Genomic DNA, 15,743 nt, shown 5'->3' on the forward strand with positions numbered 1-15,743 from the left:
TGTGGCATATTTATTTCTCTGTAGTTAGCATAATAGCACAGCTTGAAATGAGAAGGGTTCTTTACTCGTGTCTGTGTGTGCGTGCGTAAAAATAACAATGGATTGTTATGGGCGGAATGCAGATGATTTTCCTGTCTCTGCAATTAGCACCAATATTTGGATGCCATCATTTGTTGTGGGAGATGAGCAAGTGGCCTAAGCATGGCTGTGCTTTGAGAAAACCTTCTCTTCCTTGTGTCAAACAGGAGACAAGTGAGACAATAGCACAAGAGGTCGGCTCTTCTCCCTTGTCTCCATGCTCAACAGTTGCCTGCCCATGGTGGCTCTGCCCTGCTTTTGGGGGCTACAGAGCTCCTACAAGGGCGAGACACCCCTCGCCAGCCCCTCTGGGACTCCTGGCAGCCTGGTCGCAGCCAACAGCCTTTTGAGCTGTGGCTGGAGAGGGAGGGGAGTGGAAACATCCTGATTATCTCACAGGAATTTAATCACAGATGTGTGGGAGGCCGGGTGAAAGGTTTATTTTCTTCTGAGGAGTTGGGTGCTCCAAGTGGCGATTGGCGATGGAGATAAGGTTGGCTGCTTGAATGTGCAGGTTACCTGCCTTTCTGCTGCTGGGAACCTGCTCATCCTGTCTTGCTTTTCTCTGCGGGGTGCTTTCAGGTGCCCCCATACCTGGCGCTCTTACCTGGGAGTGGTGGTGGAGGCTCTGCAGGGAGGTGCTTGTTGCTCGCTTGCCCAGAGCCTGCTCGGTCATGCTGGCTGTGTCAGGGTCTGGCAGCTCTGCTGCTGCCCTGCCCCTTCTCATTTCATGGAGTTTGGGGTTTCTCGCCCTTACAGAGCAGAAGCCTGCAGTAATTTTAAAAGCATTGACCAGTTCAATGAGGGCTTCCCGCTATGGTTGCCATTTCTTCCCCAAGTTTCTGGAGCGAGGGAGGGAGGGAAAGCTTTGCTGAGGGTCCCTGTGTCAGGCAGACACTGGCTGCCAGCCGGCACGAGGCAAAGGGCCCCCTTGCAACAGCTTCTGGACAAATCTCTTAGCACTCGAGTGGTTCAGTGGGCATCATCTTTGAGTTGTTGCTTTGCAACAGCAGTAAGATTTCTCATCTCCTCCGCTCATATTTTAATGTAAGAACATGTGGAAATAGACAATCTTGGACCTTACTGTCCTGTTTAAACTTTGAAACTGGCTGGTGGATTGCAGAGCTGCTTGGGGAAAGGAAGAGAAGACAATGGGGTGGACAGACAAAGGGACTGTCTGAGCTCTGTTTCCTTAAGAAAAATCATGAGGCATTGCAAATGAGGAGCCAAGAGCTTCTCAGGTTGGTTGTGAATGCCGAGTACTGTCTCAGGAGCTGTCTTGGAAGCCTTTTTGTTGAGGGGAATAATTATACTGTGGCAAAAGTATTTACTTGCCAGGTATTTGCCTGCCTTATTTGCACTGCATTCTTCCATTGCTGAAATGTAAGATGAAAAACCTTAAGACATATGCCTGGGAGTAACAAACTTTCCATTCTTTCTAAGTTCGCTTGATTGAGTACTTGGTTTAGAAATACCATAAAAGTGCCAGGCCATAGCTTGAAATATCTCATTACCAGGTGTCAGTCTGCTTATAACTTTCACTCAGGGATTGTTGAGGGCTTTTTTTTTCCCTGTTGGTCTTCTAATGAAAATGCCAAAGGGGGAAAAACTATTACAAAAAATGAAAAATGCTGCTTTGATTGAAAATAAAATTGCTGAGCCAGCAGTGGCTTTCAGTAGTGCTTGCTCTATTGTATTGCCCTGACTAGGTATTATTTCACAAGCCAATGGGATGTTGTATGGTGTGAGGGTCTTGTACGGGCACGGACCTGCTGGTTTTCAGCATGCTGGGAGGTATTGCAGAGCTGAGATGAGCAGGTAGTTTATGTCAATAGAGGGACCTGACAAGTAGGCAGGAAGGAAAAAACTCAGATGCTGAGGTTACAGCACTGACTTGGCTGAAGTCAGACAAATGTCCCTGGTAGGGCATGGGCAGCATGGCCAGTTGAGAGGACAAGGACCTTGTTGGACCTTTTGTGGCTGCTGGTTGCTTGTGACAATGTGGGGACACTGTTCTAATGCTCTTGCCTTCTCTTACAGGGTTGTCTGCTCCTCTAGCTTTGGGTGCTAGCGCAGTAAGTGATGTGAGAGAGCTTATGGCATTGCCAGGCCCTGTGTAATACGTGCATGGGACCAGTGAGGCTGCTGTGGACCTGTGAAAGGTGGTTGAAGAAGCAGCTGAGAACTGGTGGTCCAAAGCATGAGCAGGCAGCAATGGCACTGGGAAGGAAACGTGGGGAAGGCTAATGCAGAGTGCTGCTGGAGAGGCTGAGGAGGGCATATCTCCTCTGCCTGAAAGGAAGAGGAAGGTGCTTCTGTGGAGACCTTAGTCATGGTTGGAGATTCATGTGGCATCTTCAGAAGCCCCCTGTCACAGAGACGATGATGCTCTAGAAGGACAGTCTTGGGCAGGTCTAGCTCCTACCGACTTCAGGTGGCATCAGGATCTGTCTTTAGTCCTGGACTTCAGCAGTGCTTCCCTGCTGCCTGGGCATCTCCCAATGCTGGCAGCAGAAGTGGTGGTTTGAGGATCTCCATGTCGTGCTGAAGAATGTGCTGTCAAGGATGGAGGTGTCAGAGCTTGTGTACCAGCACCCGAATGTGCTGGCTGCTGGGAAGCCGGCGACCCTGTTGTTGTCTCTCAGCGAGCCGTGCCCTGGCACAGGAAGGTCCCTGCTGCCCTGGACATGCAGACAGAGGTGCTCGAAGACACTGCGGTACCACCAGGGGAGGTCACGGTGCCCCAGAGCAGCCTGCATCTGTGGGAGGTTTCTGTGGTCCTCTCCAAGGTTCAACTGATTGCTTCTTTGGGCCTGCCAGAGGCTGCAGTCCCCTCCTTACAGCAATGCTGGCACTTTCCACAGCAGGGAAAGGGAAACTTGGAGACGTGGCAACCGATTTGCAAATAATAAAACACTTAAAGCTATACGAAAAGCATCTTGCATGGAAAATCAGACAGGGCAGGCAAAACAGCACTTACCATCAACATAATGCAGCTGAAGATAATCATCTCTGACTCCAGCAGTAAAAACAAAGGACAAAAGCTGGAAGAAGCCAGAAAGCATGGTCGTGGGAGTAAATCTTGTTGAAATGAAAATTAAAAACACAGTGAAAGGAATAGAATTGCCTTAAGTGAAAACATAGCTGTCTGCCTAGAACAACAACTGAGATTATATGGGAAGCACATGGGGGTGTGGGGAACCAGGTTGAGCGTGGGGCTGCAGCGGGGCTGGTGCCGTGCCAGCGTTCAGCTGTGAAGTAAGGGGGGGAAAGAGTCCCTGCCTAGACTTGAGAAAGATCCAGATTTCAGGTGTCCCTTGCAGTCTAGGAAACATTCAGGTCCTTGCTTTCAGCACCCAATCTGAAGGATAAAGTAATTTATGGTCTATCTGAAGGATAATGGCTGATCCTGGACAGTGCTTGCTCATGCCTGGTGAAGCTTATCCCCGAACTGCTGACCTTTAATGGACAGTATGTGCTGAACTGGCCTTCCTCAGCCAATCTTGCTGAAGCTCACATTTAAAGGTCTGTGTAAGTTAGTCCTCATCCAAAGCTCAGACAACTAAAGGGAAGATTTCCACTGGCACAGATCCAAATTCCACCAGGCTGTGACAGCTCAGAGAGGCAGCACTGCCAGCTGAACTGAGCTGGGAGCAGCCCATGGAGTTCGTTATTGTCCCTACTATGTGGGAGCATAGCCTCATGCAAATCAGAGCCACAAAGCTGGGCTCTAAATGTTTCCTACTTCAGGTTTTAAAGAGTCATTTGGAGACCTTCCTTTAAAAATAAGTACCGCTTTTTAAGTGCTACAGGAGATGCACAGCCTTTTATCAAAGGATGCCAATGCATGGTGTGAATACCTATGTCTTGTGACTATTTCAGGCTGACCTTGATGGATTTGTTGCTCTAAGTGTCATATAAATCAAACTGCTCAATGAACTATCTGCTGTCTCCCATAACACCAAGAAAGCACCTGGGGCCCTTTTGCTCCCCATAGACAATGGTGCCCAGAGGCTTATGCAACCCTCCTGCTCTGCTGGTGGCTGCTCTCTTCCAGAGCTTGGCGTGGTATTTTTAGTTGCAAAGGAGAAGTGTCTCCTAACTATATGCTGATCACATTTGAAAAGCTTCCGCTGATATTAAAATATTCAAACGTTGCCTGAATTCACATACTTTTGTTTGTTGCCTTTTGTATGCTGTGTGTAGCTTTTCATATGACTGTGCCTATTTTCTACCAAAATCATGGTTTGGGAGCTGCCGTACAACGAAGGATGTTTTTATCCTTTTTGAAGATCTTTTGAGTTATCCTTGGCCCCAGCTATCTGAAATACAGACTCATGCACGTATATTCTCTCTGCAGGCAAAGAACAGAGGCGGGAATAGACTTTACAGCTGTGATTCTCAAATTTTATTAGTCAAAGGGCTGCCTGACCTTCGGGGAAAAAAAATATATCTGGGAACCATCATATCTGATGCTGCCACCCCGATGTTCCTTCGTGGCCAAATAACTTCTTTATAGGATTTTTTTGTATTAGTTTTTCTTGCCCTTTTGTTTACTCGCTTGCCTGGGTGGGAATGTGCTATGTAAATGTCTTTGTCTCTCTTCATGGGTCACTGTCTGGTGTCTCACACAGCACCCTTGCTTGGGCTTACGCTGAATGCGGGTCTGCAGCCCTAGTGGCCTCTGCCCTGTCGGTCTTATGCGGTGTCTGCTAAGCTGAGGAAAACAGTCACTTTTCTGCAGATGGTGTGGTGACACAGAAAAAGAGGCCGCATACCCAGCCCATTGTCTGAAGCGTTCTCAAATTAGCCCATCACAGAATAAACTCACCATGTACTTACATGAACAAGGAACACAACAGGTGATTGCCATAGCTTTTCCTGGTTCACCGGGCACTGGTGAGGACCCCAGCTCGGAGTAGGGTCCTTGCTGGTGGGGTTCCTTAGGAATGAAGGGGAGGAGACGGGAAAACCCATCTGGGCTTCGCTGGTGTTTCTAGACCCAAGGTGCTGCTCGCGCAGCTGACGAGGGCTGTCAGCTGGGGCAGGCTGGGGTCATCTCTCTGCAGAGGTAGGTGCGGTTTTGGGGATCCCCATGTCCTTCCAAAGCCGGGCCTTTTGGTGGCAAAGCAACGCCTGGGTTTGCTGTTGCCAAAGGCGCGGGCGGCTGCCCTCCCCAGCCATCTTGGCCTGGTGCGGAGGAAACAGGCTGGGGGGTGCTGGACCGCCCTCCCGGGCATTTTGGGATCTCTCCCCTTGCCAAGCTGCTCTCCCAGTGCCCTGTCCTAGCCCATGGTCTCAGAGATGGGCCAGGCGCGCGTGTGCTTCCCCGAGCGGCACTTGGACGTGGACGGAGGCTCTGCCCGTCCCTCAGTCCCCTTTCAAAAGCAATCAGCCGCGGTTTTCTGCGACACGACGCGGGAAGGGAACGGCCTGCTGTGGTACACGTGGCACGAGTGCCAGCAAGCGTCACGTTTGTGCCCTCTGCCGTTGTCGCCCCATTTCCGAAAGCGCCCCGCTGTCCCGTTTCTCCCTCTTTCAGCTCGGAGGTCGCTGTCAGACTCCGAGTTTCAGGGTCTTGTGTCTCCTGAAAGAGGTCGGGCTGCTGGCCCACCGAGCCCTTTAAAACCCAGACGGCGCCGGCCGTGCCAGCTCCTGGCAGGTAGGGCCGCTCCCAGAGACGGGGCTGCTCCGGGGAGGGCAGCACTGCGGGGGGCTGCTGCTGGGGGTCCCCCCTTTTGCCAGGGCCTGGTCAGGCAGGGCCGCCAGCAGCCACGGCCCTGCTTCCTGACAGCCCGGGCCCCCCCCCACGGCTGCCGGCCGTGCCCCAGCTGGTGCAGGCCCGCAGCTGTGCCTAGTTTGGCTCCCCCCCTCAGGGGGCTGGGAAAGCCAACATGGAGGGTGGCTGCTGGGGTTTTCAGCTGTCCCCAGCTCCTGTTGCTTTGCGGGCGCTGAGCCTCCTCTTGCTTTTCAGCCACCCTCTCCAGAGCAGTGGCTTCTCAGGCCCTTGCGTGTCCCGTCTGGCCCCAAACCACCGGCTCCGAGTGGGAACAGCAACGCCAGCATCCCTGGAGGGCAGTGAACGGCTCTGATCCGGGCTCTGGCAGGGTCCCTGCGTCGAGGTGAGGCACGGATGACATTTTGAGAGAAACTAATCTTGTGTAATTCAAGCACCAGAGGGAGCGACTTGTGCTGGTGGAGGATTTGTTCTGTGCCCCCTCTCTTCCTTGTGCCGCTTTTCTTCCCCTCCTCCTCTTTAATCCCCATCTTTCTTGGACTCGACTTTTTATGCTGATCTTCAAGGACCAATGCAAAATGCTTCCACAGCTCAGGAAGCTACCCAGATTTGCATTTAACATATTTAAATATTTAACATATTTAGGGCTGAATTAAAGCAAAGGGAGACAAAATTGGGAACAGACTGAAGAATAAGTGTGCGCGTGTGTGTACGAAGGAATAAAGATGATGCTTGCAGATACACAGGGAAAATAAAACATGGGAAAGAAGACAGAGAGACCCCAGTCCCTCTTTGTTGTCTTATCAAGCATACTGTGACTAACAGCAATAATTTTTTCCCCCCATCAGTACCATAATAGAAGAATAAAACTAATTGTCATCTGCCACCCACTGTTTGTAAAGCAGCTTCTCTTAAATAGTTCTTACGTATTGAGTTCAGCTGTCAAAGGGAGCTGCTTTTTTTCATGGTCTGCAAAACGCATTTCAGTATGAACACAGCTCAATGCAAAGGTCACCCCATCAAAAATGTTTTCCCTCAGTAGCGAGTATAATAGCAAAAAAAGGCATTTTGCAGTCTATTCTCACCATTTTACTTGATATTTCTTAAATGGTAGACAGCTGGAGATTAAATTCCCTTTGATGGGCAGAATTTGAGGGAGAGTGTTTTGTAGTGTATTTTGGGTTTCCCCCTCCCCTCTTCCATGCTGCAGCATGGGCTCTTTAACAGCTACTTATGACACGTAGTATGAGCCATAAAAAGAGCAGGAGACAGAAGAAAATTACTTATTGTTTTTCAGATTGGCTATTGTTCCTTAGGATATTAGTATGTGTTCCTGTGTGTGCTAGTGTTTTAATGGTAGTTTGGTTCCCGAATGCTTAAATTACTCTCCCTGTCAGCGTTTCCATTTACTTGACACATTCCAAATACGAAAAGACTTCGGGAGCCAGCCTACAGAGCGAGGGAGACCACGACAACTGTAAATATCACTACAGACAATAGGCAGAGGTCACACAGCAGTGAGAGGGAGGGTTCCTGCTAACATGTCCACAGGGGAGTCAGGGTAAGGCAGTTTGAAGTTGTAATTACAGGGATACTCATGCAGGGGTGCCTGCTCTCTGTGCGTGCTCCCAGACCTGCTTGTAACATAAGCTGGTGGGGGAAAAAAAAAAGGTCTGCCTTCTGCCAGGCATCTGAAAGCAAGGGTTACATCTTCAGGGACGTAACTGGCATGTTTCACCCACGTTTTTACAACAACTTTCCTATGTTTTGGAGCTGCGGAGGGGAATTTTGGAGAAGACTTCACTCACCCCAAGAGGAAATGTTTTCTGCTGTTGTGCTGCCTGGATTAACCCGTGGCGACCCTTGCCTAAAGGACTGCGTGCAGACAACGAAAACAGTGGCTCTGCATCAGCTCCTGCCAAATATGTGTCAAGTGATCTTCCAGCAATGGCAAAGGGAAGCTCAGGACAGTTGAGAATGTAACCCCAGCTGTTCTGTCTCCCCTAGAAGGAGGAACCTGTCTTTCAAAGAGACATTTCTTATAATTTCATCTGTAGTTCGATTGTGTGCATTGATTTAGGCTTCACTCTGTTTATGTGCACAGAGATCTTAAAGGGGAGGAAAAAAAAAAAGCAAGCACAAATGGTGCTAAGCCTTGAAATTTAAGACCTGCCATTAAAGGCAGTCCTCAGGAGAAGTTCATATTGTAATGGTGGTTGGTGATCAAGTTGCCCTGGAAGATTCAGCAGTGGTGGTAGGGCACCCTCAACAGACAAGAGGTTATACTGCCTTGAGGATAGACAAGTGGTGTCAACCTGTAGGGAGAACCAGGGCTTGCCTCAATGAAAGTGATGTAGGGTCACGGTAGTGTCCTTGTATGGCAGCATGGGCACACCCTGTCCTTGACGTTGTGTGAAAACAGTCAGCGCATAACAACAGTTTGGACATCTTAAACATCAGGCTTCAGCTGGGGCCCTGGATGCAGATTGAACCTGGAGGGTCTGAATCATTAAGCCTGTTACTGTTTGATCTGTTAGTGTGTAGCAGTAAAGGATGGAAATTTCTGTTGGACCAGCTTCTGAGACAGCAAGGGGTGGCTGGGATAATGTAGACCCCACCTTACCTGCAGGGAGGTACTATCCAGTAAACCCCGAACAACTTCTCTGGTGGTAGGAGTGTCGCTTTTTCTCAAACACCCATCAGAACAGAAAACTTCCAAGTCTCTCCAGACCTTATTCTTCTCTTAAATTTAGATTTCCCTTTTTTAAAGGGCAACTGTACCACATGTAAAAGATTTTAGTTCCAAGTGTGCTCTGAATGCAGCACAACCTGCTTTGTTCTGTTGTGCTAGCAAAAACGTGTTGACAGGGACGGGCGTCAAAGCCCCGGGCTGAATTAACTGGCCTGGAATTAGGCAGAGGATGTTTTGCAAGGGTGTTCCAGCTGGGGAAAACCACACGGTCTGGTCTCTTCTTGCTTCTATGCTGCTGTGCAGTCCGGAGAGCTCCTTTGTTTTAAGCTGTGGTGTTCATGGCTGACTAATGGGGGTGAAGGAGTCCTTACTTTATCTCTGGGCCCCTCCGTGGGTGACAGTGCCACGAGGTGGCAGTGGCCACCAAATAATGTCTGGCCAGAAGCACAAGGTCCAGGTGGTGCATTTGTCCAGCTCTTTGTTCCCTGATGTAAGGGTGGGAGCGCAATCCAGCCCGTAAATGCCAGCCAAAGCACTGCTCTAGCTTACACTTGTCCTTCGACTTTCTAGTAGGCTCAAATTCCCATGTTGTTTGAGCACATCAGTAAAGTCAGGGTGAGAGATGACCAAATTCTTGATGAACTGTGCGTTGCTTTACTGTGTGCACACTTCCAGAGGTTTACTGCCTCTGGAGGGCTCGCTCCTATTCAGGCTGCACCTTCCCTGCAGGATTATCTTGGGTCTTATATGTAATGGTGGTTCTGTCGCTTTTCCTAGATATTCAATTTTTGGCTGACATTTTGCTCTTCTGTGCCTGTGCTACCTGGGATGGACAGTGGGAATTGCAGCATCAATAAAAGCTAAATCACTTGAGTGATGATGGCTCCACTGCCTTCTCACAGGTTTCTGTGTCTGAAGGGGCAGAGAAGTTTTCCTGCAGTTTGGTGGGACAGTCTTTTAGAGATGGCTGACCTTGATTGAGGCTTTGTAGTAAACCAAAGGATATGTCTGTTAATCTTGGTGCTGCATGTCTACAGGAATTTGCAACACCACAAAAAGTCCAGAAGTCCTGGTAGGCCTTTGTGGTGTGCCTGAATTGCCTTGCTAATCCTGGGAAATCTGCCTTCCTTGCCTGGAGGAGCTGGTCCACGCCCAAACCTACCTGCTGTAAACGAAAGGCCATTTACACCATGGTGGGTTCTGTAGGCTTGGCCAGTTCAAGAACCAAACCAGAGGCAGACAGACATGTCTTTATCATCAGCTGATGGCTTTTTGCTGTCTTTGGTGTAAACAGTGTAAAGCAAGAACCATGAATGCGTGGTAGACATGTGAAATGTCTGATAAATGGGAACAAACGTTCATGGGGCTCTAAGGAAAATGGCTAGGAAAGACAGGATGACTTTTGCATTCTGCAGTCAAGCTACTGAATAATCTGAGGGCAGGCCAGGAGGATGGAAAGAAGGCAGGAATCACCTATATTCTGTTTCTGCTGATAAATCAAATGCGACAGCACAAAACTTAATAAAGCACTGTGACATTTTAGGTAGAACATTGTACATGGGTGAAATGTGCTGCCTACCCATGATCGAAAGCCTCATCTTCCAACATGGCACTCCATTGTTGTCACATCATTGGGGCTGATAGATACCATGTGCCATAGATTTCTGTAGGCAAAATGTTAAAAACTCCCATTTCAGGTTCTTCTCTGTAAAATGGATTTTGCTTCACCCAGCGGGGGTGATGTGAGGATATGTTTGTTGATATTCTTGGGGTCCTGATCTATTTTTGGGAAAGCGCTGTGAAAGGCTTGAGTGGGAAATTCTTCCTGTCAAAGCATACCCATAATTAAACTGGTCTGTTTATTCATGAGTTCAGGCAGGTTCATTATTGTTTTTTCTAACCTTGATCTAACAAATTGTGTAACGTGGTCTGCCACACATCTGCTGCTCCATGAATGCTGGGGAGGGTGGACACCTGGTGTCAGTGGAGGGAGAGTAGTGGAGTGGAACAGTGGCCTCACTGGGAATTTCCTTTGAAGATAAAAAACCCTGCATGGCTATTTGTGCAATGTTTCCTTTGAACCAGCAGCATGTGTAGGTTTATTGTCAGGCAGGAGACATTATAAAAACAAATAACTGCAAGTTGGCCAAGTGCTTAATAACGATCCGTGAGTTGTGACAGGTGAACTCATCTGGCAGCAACACTGGCTGCATTGCTGTGTCACACACTGGTGGTTGCTCTTGAGAGACACATTTGTACAGTGTACCTGGTGCATGTGTTGCTCCTCCTCGGTGTAAGATGCAGGCTGTTTCCATCACGTTGTCTTGTGGGTCAGATAGGAAAATTACACGCGTAGTCACATGCAAGGACTGAAACTGGTTCTGCTCTCCTGAAGTTGGGGGGAGAAAGGGGAATGTCCCCTTGTGGACAGGGTTTGGTAGGAAGGGGAAGCAACCTACTGGAGAGGGGTGGATGCCTGAGCTCTGCATCTGCCAGCATGGACACGTGAGTCTTTGCAACACATAAATCATGGAAAACGTGTGCTTTTCTCATTGTGTCAAAGCCAGAAAGCCCTGACCCAGCTGGAGGAAAATAACAATTTGAACAGAGATCTCATCAAGCAAGATGTTCCAGCTCGTTAGAAAACAACCTACTGTATGCTTGAAAGGCGCCTGCAATGCATAAAAAGAAAGGGCTCACACTTGCACTGGAAAATCTAAAGTAGAATAGGCAGATATGACCTCATCTCTTCATGCTGGAAAATTACTGCCACTTGGTGTTCTTGCCATCTTAAAGTGGTTACTGGGGAGTCAGTGATTTGGGAGCAAGTGTAAATGTGACTCAGTTGCTTATCAAGTTGGAGCAAAGTCTCTTGGTTGGAAGTATGTGTAATGAATGGAAAAGCAAATGAACAAGCAATATTGTCTGGCCTTTTAACTGGCCTTTTGCAGGTGTCTGGAAGGCTTGGGAGGGAAGAATTTAAAGTGAACTGTGTTGCGTGACCCTTGCATTGAAGGCAACTATGGTCTTACTATTCACAGCATAGACTTCTGGTCTAGTGCCCCACCAGTTCATTTGGGAAGCATGGTCGCAGTGATAGACTCTGCCATAGTGTTTAGGAAAATGAGCCAGTTCCACGATGCAGGCACAGTATACTGTTTGGGGATGATCTAACCGGGTTGGCAATAGATGGCATAGATGGTTGTATCAGTCTGTCCTCTCTTCATGCCAGTTCAGAGTACTGGGCTTTTGCTGTGATTGCAGAACTGGGAGGACCCTGTCAGGTAGACCTGGAGGTGAGGTCTGCTCACAGGCTGCATGCTGCTGGGAGGGGAGATCACCTCTCTGTGGTGGGCTGCCATGTTAGAGGTCTTTTGACTAGAATATGGCCTTTGGGAGATGACTCTTTTATGAGCGAAAGATAGTTAGGCCAAGTATCTCTGGTACTGCAGCCATTTCCAGAGAGTGCACCTAACGAGAGAGAAGTTTCTAAGAAAAGGAGAGAGTGGTGGCAGTGGCTGAAGGGATCTGCAATCTGTATGACTAAGTGTCGTGTCCTTCACTCATGAGTGGTCGAATATACCTTTTTCTTCAGCAAATTCCATAGTTATACAAAAATAAACAGGGTCTGTTTCTGAATATAAGAGCTCAGGAGCTCTGAGCCTGGCATGGTCTGGAGGTCCCCACGTTCTCGTAGGCCCTGCCAGGGAAGGAAGAGCCAAGCCCTGGCTAGGGAAGGAGCTCCTTGGCTTCAGGTTCTTGTTTCACAGCAGGACACATGTAAGCCAAATGCCCTTAGCCTTGAGGCAGGCCATGTGGGACAGGACCACTGCAATATGTCTATTTGGCACACTTGGATGTGTAGGGATAGATGAAGCAAGTTAAAGTATATCACCCAGCAGTGATAGATATACTTCCCAGTGGGGAAGTCTGCCACGTCCCCGTGGAAGCTATTCCAATGCTTTAATTACTCTCAGTGCTGAGAAACAAGCTTTTACTTCAAAGCTGAATTTGTTTGACTTCAGTTTCTGCCCATTGGGTCCTATTTTGATGAGGCTTACTCTTGGCTAGCTCTTCCATGTGCAAGTACCTGTGAGTATCAATTGAGTTGTCCCTTTGTTTTATTTAGACACATTAAATTCCTTATGTCTGTCTCTGCAGGAATTGTTCTCCAGGCCCTGGTTTTCTTTCAGCTCTCATTTAAACTAATTTCTGCGTCTTCCAATTCTCTGAAAGTTGACTTTTTGGTCTGGATGCTGTTCTCCTAGGGACTTCTCAGGTCTACATACAAAGTTAAGGTCGCTCTCATGCTGCCTGGCTCTTCAGTCACACAAGAATGGCATCAGCACTGCAGAGATCATTGCTTTCTTCTCTGAATCCTTGTTTTCTATCTTGTAAACACAACATTGCCTTTTTGGTTCCCAAATCTACAGCCTTGCATTGTATTCTGCAGCAGTACTCCAACAAAGCCCATGCTCGCCTCTGCAGACAGTGCAGCAAGTCTTGTTGGGAGCTGGGGCTACGTGAGACTTGCTGGTATTGGCGCAGCCTGCCAGGTTGCTGTTTTCAACCAAGACTCTTGTCTGCGTGTTACTAGCACTCACAGAAATGGGAAAGTCCTCCCTATCACCTCCATTTCACAACAATTTGCTTTGCAACTTAATTGATGTTTGTCAATATTAGAAAATTTCCAGCTAGAAAATTTCTCCAGGCTTGGCAAGGTTTCAGCAGAGTGGGGAAACAGGAACTGCTCTTACTCCTGTTGGGGTTTTGCTGTTTATCAAGGTAAAGGTGGGGAAGGGAATGTGGAGGGAAAGCTGGGTCTGATATACACACCATGGAGGCGTTAAGGTACCACTGGGATGGCTTGTTTTAGGTGTATGAGCTTTTATAGGCAGTTGCAGAGAGGAACTACTGAATGTGATTTGAAGCAACCATCTGCTGTGGGCAGGCTGTGCTGCTGTCCAGAAGAGCCATCTGTGTTTATCATGAATATTTTCCTTCACTATGAACTCTCTTATTTCGCCACTTACCACAAGAATTGGTTAACCCCTTGAAAACTCTCAGAAAGTGGGTAATGTTGCAGAGTTTATGTTCAATTAAAGGTTAAATTAATGTGTCTGCCCCCCTGTGCAGTGTAACCCACATGAGCAAAATCTGGGAGGACCACAGAAGGCCAGTTATTGCCTGTGAGACCCAGTTTGCACATCAGAATAGTAAATGTCTGACAGTAATGAAACAGTGCTGGAATGAATAACAGGTCTTGTTCTTCCCACCTGTTCTATGTCTCTACTTTCTGCAGTGTCTGATGCTGAATAAAGCTGCTGGGATTTCAGTGCAGTGCTTGGGCATGCGCTTAGTTTCTAATTTCTGAGATTTAGGAGGGACTGAAATGTGTGTTAAATAATTTGGTGAATGGAGATCTTTTGTCAGAAAAAAACAGTAGAGAAATCTGAAGCAGAAGGCAGAGTATCTTTGGGGTTTTTTTTAACAGAGTTCATGTTTTTCTGTTTAAACACAAATATTTCTCCTTAACACCCTGCTTGAGGACAAATAAGGTGATTGCTCCTTGTGGCTATGCTGGTTTCCTCATTTGAATTGGCTGCTATAATGGCAGTCAGATTAAAAAAAAAAAAAAAAAATGGCAGACGGTTGGGCGGAGATGGGATGTTAAATGTTGCAGAGAGCATGGAAACCCTGTGTCAGCCCAGAGCTTGTAAAGGGAAAGCCATCACTTGGCACAGACAGCTTAATAGGCTTGTAAAATCTGGCACCATCAAAACCACGATTTGGGTTTTATCAAAGCATGGCAGGGGAGCCTTGAGAAATGACAGCTGTATTATCTGTCTTCAGATCATTCTGAGAGCAACGTCAAGAGCAGGCTGGAAACAGTTCAGAAAATAATTTCATATTGAGGGTTTGCTGGGGGCAGAAATGTATAGGGAAAATTGAAATGAAAGAATTAATAACAGTATCAATAACCTTCCTACAGCAGTTACCAGGCGTGACATGAAAATTACTTGAAAGTTGTCATCTACTGTGTATTTTATTCCCATCAGGAAGGTTTCAGGGATGAGAGGAGAATCCAAACAAGGCAATTAGAAGACTGGAGCATGTTGGGGAAAGGAGGAACGGCTGGTGAGTAGAGCCTTTCAATGCAATTTTTCCTGCCAGACACAGGGGCCGGGCCAAATTCTGATATAGTGGAGCAAATACTGGAGTGAGCAGATTTATGGAGTGACACCAGTGATTGCAGTGTCAGCTGGTGCGCACGAAGGCGGTCTATGCAAGATGCTGATCGTTGCAGCAAAAGGTACAATGCAGCTCTTCCTAGAAGTGTATCCTAGAGGCAGAAGGCTCTAGCTAGAGTTTCTCACTCACCACCAAAACCTGTGAGTCTTTGAGTATGATTCAAAATCATTGAAGTCATCGCCAAGATTTCCAGTAGTCCAGTCCAGTTAGTGTGGGTGTAGGCGATGGTAAAATGTCTTACCTTTTTTCTGTCAGTGTATGTTGACTCTAAGCCATTAGAACTCATTTCTTTTTCTCCAGGATGACTTGACTCACAGCCAGTTCACTGTACTTGTCTTGGGCTTTGGGACTCTGGGCCCAAACTGGAACTATCCGTAGCTACTGGAAAAGAGAGCCCAGCACGTAGGTTAAACCACTTATTAATGATGGCATAGCTGAGGTAGCCATGAAAGTGACTTAGTCACCTAAGAAATGAAACCACACTGAAAATGTTCCCCTTCCTGAGGTCCAAACGCTTTTCAGACATTACCTAAGCCATCAGGCTGTGATGGGACAGACTACTGTGATCCCATTTGCCAGTTTCAGGTCATTAATGTGCAGAGGAGAAGGGACTTGATTTTTAGACTTTCCCAGAGACAGCAAGTTTCTATTGCAGTTTATGTTCAAACTTAGCCTGCAAATCATCCAGAATTGACTTTGTTTTTTGACCTATATTTAGCTATATTTTTGCCACATAGCTGGCCAAACTTGCAGTGTTTCCAGGGGAAAAGGGAAGAAGTGAATCTTGCATTCTCCATTTTCTGAATTAGCAATTGTATGTCCGAGAGATTCAGAATACTGATCAGAGAAGCTAGCGAAGAAGAGAAACCACTTGCATGAATGCATGGTGAATGCTGAGGCACAGGCTCAGTTGCACAAGGCTGAGAATACAGTAGTGTTCATATACAGAGGAGAAAAATGGTATGAGATGAGCAAGCTAGTCAT

Source organism: Harpia harpyja, chromosome 21 (genome assembly GCF_026419915.1).
Source record: "Harpia harpyja isolate bHarHar1 chromosome 21, bHarHar1 primary haplotype, whole genome shotgun sequence".
Classification (NCBI taxonomy): Eukaryota; Metazoa; Chordata; class Aves; order Accipitriformes; family Accipitridae; genus Harpia; species Harpia harpyja.